Source organism: Hordeum vulgare, chromosome 3H (genome assembly GCF_904849725.1).
Source record: "Hordeum vulgare subsp. vulgare chromosome 3H, MorexV3_pseudomolecules_assembly, whole genome shotgun sequence".
NCBI classification, from domain to species: Eukaryota; Viridiplantae; Streptophyta; class Magnoliopsida; order Poales; family Poaceae; genus Hordeum; species Hordeum vulgare.
This window is the reverse complement of record NC_058520.1, coordinates 5412994-5429595: the sequence shown is the minus strand read 5'-3', so window position 1 is coordinate 5429595 and position 16602 is coordinate 5412994.

Below are 16602 nucleotides of genomic sequence, written 5' to 3'. Positions count from 1 at the left end.
AAGTATTTGAAGAGCGGGAGGAGGTGATCAAATAGATATATGGAAGATGCATGGGTTCCAACAAGTCCAACAAGAAAGGTGTATACTCCAAAAGAAGGTATTTTGTTGAGTAAAGTTTTTGGTTTAATTAATCCAATCACCGGAGCTTGGGATGAAGAACTTATTCATGAGAATTTCTGGAGTATGGACGCAAATAGGATTTTGGACATTCCAATATCACCGTATGGTATTCAAGATTTTGTAGCACGGCATCTAACAAAAGGACTGTTCACTGCTAGCCTTAGTACATGTACTAGTAATCAAATATTACTATGATTTTAGTTACGATGTTATCTTCATAATGCATAGTACCACGAAGTGTCACGGAGTATAACCTATGGATGATTCCTTCGTTAATTGAGGCACAAATCCCAAAATCTTAACTAATTCCACTCACCAAGAATTTCTCACAGATCCTTCGACTGGCTTCGGATCCCGCGCATGTGTAATCTCTAGTACGTAGCATCATAACTAATTAATTAAAAAAGAAGAAAATGAAAAAAAGTAATTTGATACGAGCGTTAAGATGTCCTAGTTAGTTAGTATGTTTCTCTCTTAACAAACAGATCATGGGTTTGATGCATGGTTAGTTAGTTACTGTGTTTCTCTCTTAACAAAGAGACATGGGTTTGATTCCTCTCACAATAGCAAACTGGATTTGCAAAATTCTAAAAAAAATCTCCATATTTCTTCTAGCCGTCGCTTGAGCATTGTGTAAATCAAGAATTTTCTCACCTTTCGGTGCCTTCAACGGCTTCACAAATGTTTGCAACCTTGGATAGATGACATCCGCAAGATAGTAGCCATAGTTGTATGTATGGCCATTTGCTACAAACTCCACCAGTGTATATAGTTTCACCATTTACATACCTATTCATGAGTGGTGACCGTTGTATAACATTGATGTCATTGCAAGATCCGGGCATCTGAAATAAGCATGCCAAATCCAAGTCTCATGATCGGCCACCGCTTCAAGGATTGTAGTGGAATCCTTTTTCTGACCCTGGAATTGTTCATGTCATGCAGCAGGACAGTTCTTTCAACTCCAATGCATGCAATCTATTGAGTCAAACATACCTGGGAACCCGCGAGCATTGTTGAACTCCAGATGCATTGCGGTGTCTTCAGCATTGAAAGCTCTCAAATATTCCGGACCAAACACTTGCATTGGAAGGTCTTTGTTATTATTATTATTTTTGGGAGCAGGATCGAGAAGCTATGGAAACAACATCTGTCTCGTGCACAATAATTTTTTTATATAAGTAAAATCATTAGGAAAAAAGCAGTCATATTTGGGAATCAAAGGTGTTTGACTTTTTTAGGTGCTTGTAAAATTTTGTGTCAGGATGACTTCCTACAAACTCGGTAATTTTTTTTGCACGTCAGATCGAGAAGCTCCTTTAGATAGTCGTTCCCCTCTCGCAAGCCAACTGTGGCAAAGCCTTTATTCCGTTATTCTCTACCGGCGTGCCCATGGATTTGCCTGCGGATAGGCGCGGAGGCAGGCCGGTCCTGAGATTTTGGGGGCCTAAGACGAAGCTAGAAATGAGGCTTCTTAATATAAACATCAAAATAATAATCGATGTGTTAGCTTCATTTTTTCATTAAAAAAAATCTACAATCTAGCCGGGTCATTTTATGAGGTAAATATATGTATAGCTACAGCCCACAACAAAACTAAAAATATATCTTCCACCCTTCGATTTGAACTCTAAATTTTGTTAAGTTAATCAAATCAAACAAATAAGCACACTGTAGTGATCGGCAGGAAATTATGTACAACTTTCATATTGTGTCCAGAAATTGGATCTTCATAGAAATAGACTAGTTCTTGCAAAACATAAATTTACTAGAATCAGATACTCTGGTATAGAAGCACTGTTTGGTAATATCTGAACAAACAATAATCCAAATTGACAAAATTCTGTTCTATTGGAAAGCTATAAAAAAATCATTACAGCTATAATGCTGGTCTCATCTCCAAAATTATATATGAATTAGTGACAGTTTTTAAAACACTAATCTTGATTGACGATTCATATATCAAACACAATTCTGGCTATCCACTTCGATTGACAAACTACATATTTATTTAGCTATCGAAACAAAGTGTTTAAGGACTAGATAATATATTCGACAGAATATGAACTAAATAATAGAAAGAGGTTAACCTTGATCCGTAGAGCATTGATCCGAAACTAATTGATCAATTCTGATCCAATCTAGCTGGTGCCCAGGGCCGGCCCTGGCGTATGGCCAAAGGGGCGACGACCAAGGGCCCAGACTTGAGAGGCGCCCATCATCTGTTGTATATATGTAGTATGGCCCAGCAAAAAATTAAGTTGGAAAAAACCTAAAAGAGAAAACAAAAGAGACGGGGAGGCCCAATTGTCTTGGCAGATAGGCGACGTGAGCCGCACGTACACGGCCGCACACGTACATCTCATTGGCGTCCGGCGATCATTTGTTTCATCGGATCGTCTTCCTCAACCAGCGCGCATTGGCTGCTGCCCGCTGTTGCGCGTCGTTCGCGCATGCCGGTGCCAGCATCCGGCAGCATGGGCGAGACCGCGAGTCCAAGGCAATGACTAGACCATCTAATTTGTTAAGTCTTTTACAAGTATGTATTCATCCATGTTCCCTCCCTAAATTTCAGATTTTCCATACATGATTAAGGTTCAGATTTCAGTTTTAACAAGTTGAATACGTGCTTGTCTAGTGTACATGACTAGGATTCTGAACTATGGTTCAGATTTCATTCTTTCATCCTAAATTTATGTGTACATCAGTACATGACTAGGGTTCTGAACTTCGGGTGAATTCCGTTCGAGGTATTCATGTTAGTTTCATATTTCTATCATTTTAGTATTTTTGTATTAATGGCATTGTCCCATAATTATTATAGTCAAATATCAAACTAAGAATGTATGGTTGAAAATTTACTTTTAATATTATGCAAATGAAATTATATATAGTTGTTTACGTATCACATCACGTACACTCACATATATATACCAACTTAGGACTTAGGGCTTATGTCATAAAGTTTGTCCTAAGGCTTTTTGAAACATAGGGCCGGCCCTGGTGGTGCCTTGTCCGCTATTGTTAATCTATTCCTGGTCGACACTTTTGTGAGGCTCTGGCGGGAGGCGCCCCACGATACTCGTGATTTGTGAGTGCATCAGGGCTTGGAGACAAGACAGGAGAGGTGTCGCGTCTCCGACTCACAATTATCGTCCGGGAATTAGGATTGCAAATTCATGATAGGAAATTAGGAAGAAGAAAAGGAGTACAGGGATGCGGGCTACTTCGCTCTGGTTAGGGATCGGTCGAGGGATTAGAGAACTCGCAGGACCAGGATCCTTAGAGCAAGTACAATAGAGCTGAGTCAGCTGGCTATAAGGAATAAACTAATTTTTTTTGCTTAGTTAGAAGAAAGAGAAGAGGAGAGAGAAGGTAAGAGCATGGTTAATAGTATAGCCAACTGGTGGCTATAAGCATTCTTATAGCCCATCTTATAGCTAGCTTGTACAATAGTTAGCTATAAAAGAATACTACTTTTATCATATATGGCCCACATTTCAATCTAACAAAGCACCTAAGAGCACGTGTTAGAGGTGGCTCTTCACGAAGAGCCCGCTTCCCTTCTCTCTACTCTTCTCTCTCATCCAACTCAGCAGAAATATAGTATTTTAATCCTTACAGACTGCTGACTGTACCTTATTGAAATTGTTCTAAGCGGGCTCTTAGCTAAGAGCTAGCTCTAGCACGTGCTCCTAGGCATTTTGTGAGTATGAAAGGTGGGTCATATAATAAAGAAGTAGTACACTTTTATAATGAATTATTGTACATGTTGGCTATAAGATGGGCTATAGATGACATGACAATGGCTTGTAGCCAGCAGCTGACTATACTATTGTACTTGCTCTTAGAGCAAGTACAATAAGGTCCAGTCAGCAGGCTGCAAGGATTAAAATAATATATTTCTGCTGAGTTGGATGAGAGAGAAGAGGAGAGAGAAGGGAAGCGGGCTCTTCGTGAAGAGCCAGCTCTAGCACGTGCTCCTAGATGCTTTGTGAGAATGAAACGTGGACCATTTATGATAAAAGTAGTATTCTTTTATAGATAACTATTATACAAGCTGACTATAAGGTGGGCTATAAGACTGCTTATAGCCAGCAGTTGGCTATACTATTAACCATGCTCTTAGAAGGTTGCATCTGCATGTTCTACCTACGTCCGTGATTAGCTGCCTACCCTAGGGGACAATTCCCTACGTGATTAGCTCCATCTACATGGCATGTAGGCTGTTGCAAACCTCCTACACTAAATTCTTGCGGGCCTGGGCCTGGGATATTAATTATACTGCACATTAGCATTAAGTAAGGCTGATCATAGTGGGGGTATCATAGCTCGTAACATAGTCTTGGGACTAGCAAACATGGTGATGTGTCAAGTAATTAAAGAAGATAGAGAGGGTTAGAGTAACATAGGTAGATATTGTATCATGTTAAATGCTATGCTACTATGTGTCATGCATGTCAATAAATGAGATCACCTATGATACTAGTTTATGATACTTCCTCCATCACAGTATATTGGGCACATCTCACATCTCTTTGGGACCAAGGTGTGTAGCTATTGGCAGGAAAAACCGAGCCACACGAGCTGTAGACACGCCTAATTACTCGCGAAACTGACGCACAGTAACCCCTCCGTCCACTAAATGAGCGACTTCCTCGCATGCATTGGTGGAGACTCCCTCGCATGCAGGAAACAATATTCTGTTCACACTTGCATGCGCACACGGAAGGAGAGAAATGAGGGGTCTAATTAAATCCAAAACGCCCCAATTAATTGGCTAATTAATATCATGCGTCTTATTTCCTTTTAATTGTGAAAAAACATGGTTTTAGAGATGCGCCCAATATACTGTGATGGAGGGAGTACTATGCACTATAAAGGTAGTATCATACAATACTAACATATGCATGATACTACTATATGTTACTTCCCACTATGAGCAGCCTAAGATAAAAATTACATGTTAATAATAAGGGATATAATTACTTGATAAATGCTAACGCATGATATTCATCAGTAAAGAGTGCTAAATGTGTTTAGTGCAAAGCATGATTAATGCTATAAACGCCATAGCAACTTAGAGCACTGAAACTCACACATATTAATCAGGTATATAATTAGGTATAGTTATAGATCTGCGTAATAAATTTAAGGGTATTACAAAATCTTAGATTTCATAAAACTAAAAATAGTTTATAGAAAAATGATGGTTGTCATTTTTTCGATAAGCTAACGCATGGGTCAAATCTGTTTTGACATTTCTCATCCAACCAAGATTCTGTGCGTACTTGTCTTTCTTTTTTAACACAGATTCTAATGTAGCTCACATACACAAACCATACTTGTCACTAACCGAACCCTCTATAACACTAAGATTCCTAGTTTTAAAGAGCTCACACTCAATTGAGGTCTTTAATTAGAATTGGGTCACCCGATTCTAACCAGATCAATAATTTCTCAAATCTATCTTAGTCGATTATTTTATTCTATACACTTTGCTTTTAAATTTTAAGGCCTCACAATTTAATTGAACAATTCAATTTAGAATTGGGTCATCCTATTTTGGCCGGTCAACAATTTCTCAAGCTCTCCCATATAATCTTTTTAAGTCACTATGTTCCCTAATTTTGACGCTATTTCATTCTATTGAGATATTCAGTACTGAATTTGATTTACAATTTTGACTGGACCAATGATTTTTTCAAATCAATCGACAACAACCGACATATAAAAACATATCAATCATATGCACCCTCTCATCACCTAGAAAAAGAAGTGTGTGATATTGTAGCACCAATATAGCACATGCAAACACTCACACAAAAATTTCTTCATATAAATATAAATTGGTTAGTGGATAATACAAAATCACACTACGAAAGGCCCACCAAATCACCACACTATATAAATAAAAAGAAAACACACTCTCTTTTTCCCCACCCGCTAAATTAATATTGCATAAGTTTCAAAATATAAGGGGTATTAGTTTTTTGGAAAATCATCTTTTTTTTACTTTGACCAAGTTCACATCAAGCAGTTGCCATCAAGGGTAAAAAGATGGGGTTTTTATCATTGGTTTAAGATTATCCCTCTACATCATGTTATCTTGCTTAAGGCGTTACTCTGTTCTTATGAACTTAATACACTAGATGCATGCTCGATAACGGTCGACGTGTGGAGTAATAGTACTAGATGCAGACAGTATCGGTACAGTTTCGGTACAGATGCAGACGTGATGCCTATAGAAATAATCATTGCATAGATATCATCATGACTCTGCACAGTTCTATCAATTGCTCGACAGTAATTTGTTCACCCTCCGTCTACTTGCTTTCATGAGAGAAGCCACTAGTAAACACTACGACCCCCGGGTCTATTCACATCCATCGTTTACACCTCCGCTTTTACTTTTGTTTTGTTACTTTGTAGCTTTCAGTTCTCACTTGACAAACAATCTATAAGGGATTGACAACCCCTTCATAGCGTTGGGTGCAAGCTCTTGTGTTTGTGCGGGATCTTGAGATACTCTTTCGTCGGATTGATACCTTGGTTCTCAAACTGAGGGAAATACTTACCACCGCTACGCTACATCACCCTTTCCGCTTCGAGGGAACACCAACGCAAGGCTCCAAGGCCACGGGGGAAATCCTTTGCATACTTGCCTAGGAAGTCCCTTAAGGCGTAGCCGCAGCTGAAGGATTCCTGGTGCCGTTGCTGAGGAGTACCAAGCAACACTCCTATTTCTGGCGCCGTTCGAAGGTCTTTTGTTGCAGTAGCACCAGGGTGCTCAGGATTCCCGAGGGCCATTGTGAGCTCGTCCTTCTCTCTCTCTGGGACGAACGTCCCTTCCTGTGCTGCGGCGATATAGTGCCGAAGCTTCCTGACGGGTATTCGCAGTTGCTCTTCCGTCCAAACGCACTTCCCTGATACAGGGTCCAAGGTTCCGCCAACCCCGAAGAACCAAGTCCGGCAACGGTCTGGCCATCTCAATGTCTCTGGTTCGACCCCTTTAGAAATCAGATCATTCTCAGCCTTGTCCCACAAAGGTCGGGCTTTGAGGTAACCACCTGACCCCGTGCGATGGTGATGATTCTTCTTCGCAGCATTTTTCTTGTTTGTCGCTGACGTCTTCTTACTCTTTTCCGATGTCTTGTCGGCCACAAATGCGGGCCATTGATCTCTGATCTTCTCAAACCGGCCGGTGAATTCTGGTGTCTCTTCTTTGTCGACAAACGTTTTCAGCTCATTCTTCCACCTCCTGAATAGTTCTGCCATTTTCTTAAGAGCATGAGACTTGATCAATTCCTCTTTAACTGGCTTCTCTGGATCCTCCTCTGCCGGTAGGGTGAAATTTGCCTTAAGCGTTGTCCAAAGATCTTCTTTCTGCATATCGGAGACATAAGACGTTGGCACCTCAGGGTCTTCCTTCTTTGGCTTTAACCGTTGCTGGATACTGATCGGGATCTTGTCCCTAACAAGAACCCCGCACTTAGCGCGAAATGCATACCTTGTCCGGATGGGTTCAATCAGCTTGCCATCGCGCGCGATTACTGTGATCTCAAACCTTTCATCCGAGCGCAACTTTTTCTTCGGGCCTCGTTTCTTTACCGAAGTTGAGCTCGATCCGGAGGGCTAGAGAAAAAACAAGAAAGACGAGAATATGTGTACATATGAAAATAATGAATGCATCAATTAACTAGTCAGCACGGGCTTAACTAATATATATATATACCTGTCCGGACTCGGTTCGGTCACCGGAGCCGTCATCACGGTCTCCTTCTTGTACCTCCATTGGGTCACCGGAGCCATCATGAATATAGCCCTCTTCTTGTACCGGCATTAATGGGTCACCGGAGCCATCATGAACATAGCCCTCTTCTTCACCCGGTCCTTCCTGACCATCGGTGTCGTAGAGAAACGACGCAACGACATCACTTCCTTGTGCGATTATCTCCCCCAACATCGCTTCTGTTGCTTCGTCTTGGGAGTGATCCATAGTTTCTACAAATATTTACAACATGTCAATTATTATTCAAACATGGTACAGATGAATATATATTAGTGGCAAACGTAGAACTAGCTAGCTAATCACAATAAGGAATCATGTTAGTGGCCTCGACGCTGCTTCTCTAGGGTTTGGGGTGGCCTAGACAACGCTTCAAGGGTTTGGGGTGGCCTCGACACAACGCTTCAAGGGTTTGGGGTGGCCTCGACGACAACGCTCTTTTAACTTGGTAAATTTGGGTGGCCTCGAGAGAGATTGTCGGGTAGGGGCACGGCGGGAGGGGGTAGGAGACCAACATCGTTTTTTCTCTAGGGTTTGGGTGTCCTCGAGAGTTTTGGTCGAGCGAGAGGGCCGAGGGGGGGGTGCTCCCGTGGTATAAGTTATCACGATCGAGAGTGGGTATATATATCGACCGCCCCTCATGTCGAAGTTATCCGGAAGGGGGTTCGGGGAGCGGGTATATCGGTACCCCCCCTCGTGTTGAAGTTCGATCGAGAGGGGGTATATCGACAACGACATGCCCGATAAAAAATAAGAAGACAAACAAAGAAATAAAAAAAGGAGAAGAAGAAAGGAATAGAAGAGAAGCAATCGAAGAAAAAAAAGAAGAAAAAAAGGAGAAGAAGAAAGGAATAGAGGAGACTCTATTCCTTTCTTCTTCTCCTCTTCTTTTTCTTCTTTTTTCCTCTTCTTATTTATTTCTCCTCTTCTTCCTCTCCTCTTCTTCTCCTTTCTTCCTCTTCTTATTTTCTTTTTTCTCCTCTCATTCTTTTTCTTCTTCTTCCTTTCCTTGCTAGATATTTAAAAAAATTCTAAAAATTAAACTAACCTAAAATGTACTAAATCTAACTTTTTCATATATGAACATATATACACAAAGAACATACAAACATATATACATTTTTATAAAAAAGCAAAAACATCATATTCTATAAAAAAAAATCATATACATATAATCTAAAAAAATCATATTCTATAAAAAATCATAATATATATGAACAAAAACAATTATCACATATATTAAAAAACAGGGGAGGGCGCCGCCGGACCAAGGTGAGGAGGGGCAGGGGCGCGGGGTTGGGCAGGGTGGCGAGCGGCGACCGCGACGGCGCGCGTCCGGGCAGGGCCGGGGCGGCGCGACGGCAACGGCGTCGGGCGAGGGCGCGGGCGACGGCGTCGGGGCACAGCGGCGACGGTGTCGGGCGAGGGCACGGGCGACGGCGTCGGGGCAGGGCTTGGCGGCGACGGTGACGAGGAGCAGCGTGGGGGCGTCGGGGGGAGAATAAGTGATTTTTGCAGAAACTGCTAAGTGTTTATTATATACCCAAGGCATTGGTACCGGTTCGTGGCACCAACGGTACCAATGCCCCCTTTAGTCCCGGTTGGTGCCACCAACCGGGACCAAGGGCCCTTGTGCTGCCCGCGTCGCGGCCAAAGTTTAGTCCCACCTCGCTAGTTGAGAGGGGCGTGCGGTGGTTTATAAGCCCCACTGCCGCACCCCTCTCGAGCTCCTCTCCACTGCAGGCTTACGGGCCTACTTGCTACTGCTTTGCCTGATGGGCCTTCTGGGCCTACTGCGGGCCTGAATCCTGGCCCATGGATGGGTTTCTAGTCGTATTCAAGCCATGGTGGCCGAGTTGGTGGCAATTTTTTTTATTTTTTCCCAGTTTTTTGGTTTTCTTTTTTGCTTTATTTATTTTGTTTTGTTTCTACTTACAACAAAATGCTTATTAATTTTATTTTATTTTATTTATAATTACTTATTAATTTTATTTTATGTTAATTCGTTTTGCTATTAAAGTTTCTAACAAAAAAAGTTCTTTATGAAAATTCTTTTTGCTTTTAATGATTTTGAACAGAAAATACTTTGATAATTTTAGTTGCATGAATTTTATATAATTTTAGTTTCAATAATACTAGAAGTTGCTTATAATGTTTTGAACAGAAAATACTTTGATAATTTTAGTTTCAAAATTTTTATTTATGTTATTAAAGTTTTTTTTGTTTCTACTTATCTATTTTATTAAATTTTATATTATTTTGTTTCAAATTCCTTATTTATTTTATTTTATTTTGTTTCTGACTTCATTTGTTATTTTTCATGCATTTATTGATTATTTTAAGCTATAAGACAATGAAATTGAAAAGCATTTGAAATGAACTCTGAAAAGGTTCTAAGTTGGCATGATATCATCATTTCACCCACATAGCGTATGCAAGAAAGTAGAGAGGCTTACGGCAAAAACTAGATGCACTTCGTGTGCAAAACAAACAATCTCCTTTGAAGTATCAGGGTTTTATACGGAAACTCGTCTGTTACAAAGGGATTTCAATTTTTTTGAACTTATTTGAACCCCCTTGTTATTCTGTGTTCAAAATGCACCATTCAAAGCCACATCATCAATTTACAACCCTTTCTGACTTTATTTGTTATTTTTCATGCATTTACTGATTATTCTGAGCTATAAGACCATGAAATTGAAAAGCATTTGAAATAAACTCTGAAAAGGTTCCAAGTTGGCATGGTATCATCATTTCACCCACATAGCATGTGCTAGAAAGTAGAGAGGCTTACGGCAAAAACTGGATGCACTTCGTGTACAAAACAGAGAATCTCCTTCGAAGTATGAGGGTTTCATATGGAAACTCGTCTGTTACAAAGGATTTCAATTTTTTTGAACTTATTTGACCCCCCTTGTTATTCTGTGTTCAAAATGCACCATTCAAAGCCACATCATCAATTTACAACCCTTTCTGACTTCATTTGTTATTTTTCATGCATTTACTAATTATTTTGAGCTATAAGACCATGAAATTGAAAAGCATTTGAAATGAATTCTGAAAAGGTTGCAAGTTGGCATGGTATCATCATTTCACCCACATAGCATGTGCAAGAAAGTAGAGAGGCTTATGGCAAAAACTGGATGCACTTCGTGTACAAAACAGACAATCTCTTTCGAAGTATCACGGTTTCATACGGAAACTCGTCTGTTACAAAGGGGTTTCAATTTTTTTGAACTTATTTGCACTCCCTTGTTTTTCTGTGTTTGAAATAAACTCTGAAAAGGTTCCAAGTTGGCATGGTATCATCATTTCACCCACATAGCATGTGCAAGAAAGTAGAGAGGCTTATGGCAAAAACTGGATGAACTTCGTGTACAAAACAGACAATCTCTTTCGAAGTATCAGGGTTTCATACGGAAACTCGTCTGTTACAAAGGGGTTTCAATTTTTTTGAACTTATTTGCACTCCCTTGTTTTTCTGTGTTCAAAATGCACCATTCAAAGCTGTAAGACCATGAAGTTGAAAAGCATTTGAAATAAACTCTGAAACCAAAGTACATACATAGTTCTCCAGAGCATTAAAACCAAAGTACATACATAGTTCTCATTGAACAACATATAGCTCTCCAGAGCATCTAATTAAACCATACATTGAAATTATGTAAAACATTTCAATGCAAAAAAACAAATGCGATCATAACCGCAACCAAGGTAACAACTGATCCAACTGCATAATTATACCAAGCCACGGTATGAATGGCATGTTTTCTAATCTTTTTAATCTTCAACCGCATTGCATCCATCTTGATCTTGTGTTCATCGACGACATCCGCAACATGCAACTCCAATATCATCTTCTCCTCCTCAATTTTTCTTATTTTTTCCTTCAAGTAATTGTTTTCTTCTTCAACTAAATTTAACCTCTCGACAATAGGGAGGTTGGAATTTCCGGTTCAACAACCTCCTAGATAAATAAAATCTATGTCACATTGGTCGGCATAATTGTCATAAACAATAAATGAACCAAATAGTTATGAAAAGATAATATATACCACATCTAAATCATAGACAGGACGAGGGTCGACGGGGGCGGATACCAAAACCATCGCACTATATAATAACAAGGAATAATAAAAGTAAGAAAATTAGACAAGTATCTATCTGACATCAGATTTTTTTTTATTTCAGAAAGAAGATAAGAACAAGAGGCTCACCACGGTGGTGCCGGCGACGAGATCGGCGCGGGCGATCGACGACGGTGAAGACGGGGCAGGGACGGGGCGTGACGGACCGCTAAATCTAGACAAATCTCGTTGAAAATGGAGCTCGGAGGTCGAGTTTTGAGAGGAGAAAGATTAACTAGTGTGGCTCGGGCATTTCATTGAACACCTCATGTGCATAGGAGGTGAACTAAAGCACCCAAATGCCCTCCCCTCGCCGGCTTGACAAAAACAGAGCACTGTGGAGTGCTCTGCCGCGGCGGTGGGTATATGTAGGCAAGTTATTTGTCCCGGTTCGTGGCATGAACCGGGACTAAAGCCAACCCTTCTGTCCCGGTTCAAGCCACGAACCAGGACCAATGGTTGTGGGCCAGCAACGAGGACCATTGTGTTGGGTAACGTAGCATAAATTCAAAAAAATTCCTACGCATATTCAGATCTTCCTATGGAGAGACCAGCAACGAGAGAGGGTGAGTGCATCTTCATACCTTTGAATATCGCTAAGCGGAAGCGTTACTAGAACGCGGTTGATGGAGTCGTACTCTCGGCGATTCAGATCGCAGTGTGATTCTGATCTAGTGCCGAACTACGGCACCTCCGCGTTCAACACACATGCAGCCCGGTGACGTCTCCGGCACCTTGATCCAGCAAGGAGGAGGGGGAGGTTGGGGAAGAACTCCAGCAGCATGACGGCGTGGTGTCGATGGAGAGACGAGGTCTCCCGGCAGGGCTTCGCCAAGCACCAGCACAGAGGAGGAGAAATAAGGACAGGGCTGCGCCGAGAGAGAGAGAAAATTGTATCTCAAAACAGCCCCAAACCTCAACTATATATAGGGGGAGAGGGAGGGGCGCAGCCCTTAGGGTTCCCACCCCCAAGGGGTGCGGCAACCCCCATCTGCGCAAGGAGGTGGCGGCCAGGAGGGGAGGAGGGGTGTGGCGCACCCCTGGTGGGCCTTAGGCCCACCTGGCTTAGGGTTTGCCCCCCTTCCCTCTCCCCTGTGCCTTGGGCCCCTGGTGGGAGGTGCACCAGCCCACTCTAGGCTGGTTCCCTTCCACCTTTTGGCCCATGTCACCTTTTGGGGCTGGTGGCCCCTCCCGGTGGACCTTCGGAACCCTTTCCGGTGGTCCCGGTACGCTACCGGTGACGCCTGAAACACTTCCATTGTCCTAAACCATCCGTCGTATATATCAATCTTTACCTCCGGACCATTCCGGAGCTCCTCGTGACGTCCGGGATCTCATCCCGGACTCCGAACAACTTTCGATAACCTCGTATAACAATTCCCTATAACTCTAGCGTCATCGAACCTTAAGTGTGTAGACCCTACGGGCTCGGGAGACAGGTAGACATGACCGAGATACATCTCTGGCCAATAACCATCAGCGGGGTCTGGATACCCATGGTGGCTCCCACTTGCTCCACGATGATCTCATCGGATGAACCACGATGTCAAGGATTAAATTAATCCCGTATACAATTCCCTTTGTCTGTCGGTATAGAACTTGCCCGAGATTCGATCGTCGGTATACCTATACCTTGTTCAATCTCGTTACCGGTAAGTCTCTTTACTCGTTCCGTAGCACGTCATCATGTGACTAACTCCTTAGTCACATTGAGCTCATGATGATGTTCTACCGAGTCGGCCCAGAGATACCTCTCCGTCACACGGAGTGACAAATCCCGATCTCGATTCGTACCAACCCAACAGACACTTTCGGAGGTACCCGTAGTGCACCTTTATAGTCACCCAGTTACATTGTGACGTTTGATACACCCAAAGCACTCCTACGGTATTCGGGAGTTGCACAATCTCACGGTCGAAGGAAAAGACACTTGACATTAGAAAAGATTTAGCATACGAATAATACGATTTAGTGCTACGCTTAGGATTGGGTCTTGTCCATCACATTATTCTCCCAATGATGTGATCCCGTTATCAATGAGATCTAATGCCCATGACCAGGAAACCATGATCATCTATTGACTAACGAGCTAGCCAACTAGAGGCTTGCTAGGGACACATTGTGATCTATTTATTCACACGTGTATTACTGTTTATTGTTAATAAAATTATAGCATGAACAATAGACGATTACCATGAACAAGGAAATAAGATAATAACCATTTATTATTGCCTCTAGGGCATATTTCCAATAGTCTCTCACTTGCACTAGAGTCAATAATCTAGTTACATTGTGATGTATCGAACACCCATAGCACTATGGTGTTGATCATGTTTTTCTTGTGGAAGAGGTTTAGTCAATGGGTCTGCAATATTCAGATCCGTGTGTACTTTACAAATATCTATTACTCCACTCTGGACATGGTCCTGGATGGAGTTGTAGCGGCGTTTGATGTGCTTGGTCTTCCGGTGAAACCTGGGCTCCTTGGCAATGGCAATGGCCCCAGAGTTATCACAGAAGATTGTCATTGGACCCGACGCGCTTGGAACTACTCCAAGGTTGGTGATGAGCTCCTTCATCCAAATTCCTTCATGAGCCGCTTCTGAAGCAGTTATGTACTCCGCTTCACATGTAGATGCTGCCACGAGTTCTTGCTTGTTGCTGCACCAGCTTACTGCCCCACCATTCAAAACATATACGTATCCGGTCCGTGACTTGGAGTCATCCGGATCTGTGTCGAAGCTGGCGTTGGTGTAACCCTTTACGACGAGCTCTTCGTCAACTCCATAAACGAGAAACATTTCCTTAGTCCTTTTCAGGTACTTAAGGATATTCTTAACCGCTGTCCAGTGTTCCATACCGGGATCACTTTGGTACCTCCCTACCAAACTTATGGCAAGGTTTATATCAGGTCTGGTACACAACATGGCATACATTAGAGAGTCTATGGCTGAAGCGTAGGGGACATAACTCATCTTCTCTCTATCTGCTGCCGTGGTCAGCGACTGAGTCTTACTCAATCTCATACCTTGCAAAACTGGCAAGAACCCTTTCTTTGAGTTTTCCATATTGAATTTCTTCAATATCTTGTCAAGGTACGTACTTTGAGAAAGACCTATGAGGCGTCTCGATCTATCTCTATAGATCTTGATGCCTAATATGTATGCAGCTTCTCCAAGGTCCTTCATTGAAAAACTCTTGTTCAAATAGGCATTTATGCTCTCCAACATTTCTGTATTGTTCCCCATCAATAATATGTCATCCACATACAGTATGAGGGAAGCTACAGAGATCCCACTCACTTTCTTGTACAGACAGGCTTCTCCGTAAACCTGTATGAACCCAAACGCTTTAATCACCTCATTAAAGCGAATGTTCCAACTCCGAGATGCTTGCACCAGCCCATAGATGGAGCGCTGGAGCTTGCACACTTTGTTAGCACCCTTAGGGCCGACAAAACCTTCTGCTTGCATCATATACAACTCTTCCTTAAGGTTCCCGTTAAGGAACGTTGTTTTGACGTCCATTTGCCAAATTTCATAATCATAAAAGGCGGCAATCGGTAACATGATTTGGACTGATTTCAGCTTCGCTACGGGAGAGAAAGTCTCTTCGTAGTCAACTCCTTGAATTTGTCGAAAACCCTTTGCGACAAGTCGAGCTTTATAAACGGTTACATTACCGTTTGCATCAGTCTTCTTCTTGAAGATCCATTTATTTTCTATGGCTCGCCGGTCATCGGGCAAGTCCACCAAAGTCTATACTTTGTTCTCATACATGGATCCTATCTCGGATTTCATAGCTTCAAGCCATTTGTTGGAATCCGGGCCCGCCATCGCTTCTTCATAGTTCGAAGGTTCACCATTGTCTAACAACATGATTTCCATCACAGGGTTGCCGTACCACTCTGGTGCGGAGCGTGCCCTCGTGGACCTTCGTGGTTCAGTTGTAACTTGATCTGAAGCTTCATGATCATTATCATTAACTTCCTCCTGAGTTGGTGTAGGCGCCACAGGAACAACTTCCCGCGCTGCGCTACTATCCTGTTCGAGAGGGGGTGTAATTACCTCATCAAGTTCTACCTTCCTTCCACTTACTTCTTTCGAGAGAAACTCTTTCTCTAGAAAGGATCCGTTCTTGGCAACAAAGGTTTTACCTTCGGATCTAAGATAGAAGGTATACCCAATAGTTTCCTTAGGGTATCCTATGAATACGCAATTCTCCGCTTTGGGTTCGAGCTTTTCTGGTTGAAGTTTCTTCACATAAGCATCGCAGCCCCAAACTTTAAGAAACAACAACTTAGGTTTCTTGTCAAACCATAGTTCATACGGTGTCGTCTCGACGGATTTAGACGGTGCCCTATTTAAAGTGAATGCTGCAGTTTCTAATGCGTATCCCCAAAATGATAGCGCTAAGTCGGTAAGAGACATCATAGATCGTACCATATCTAATAAAGTGCGATTATGACGTTCAGACAATCAGTTGTGTTGCAGTGTGCCAGGCGGCGTCAGTTGTGAAACGATTCCACACTTCCTTAGGTGTGTGCCAAACTCGTGACTCAAATAT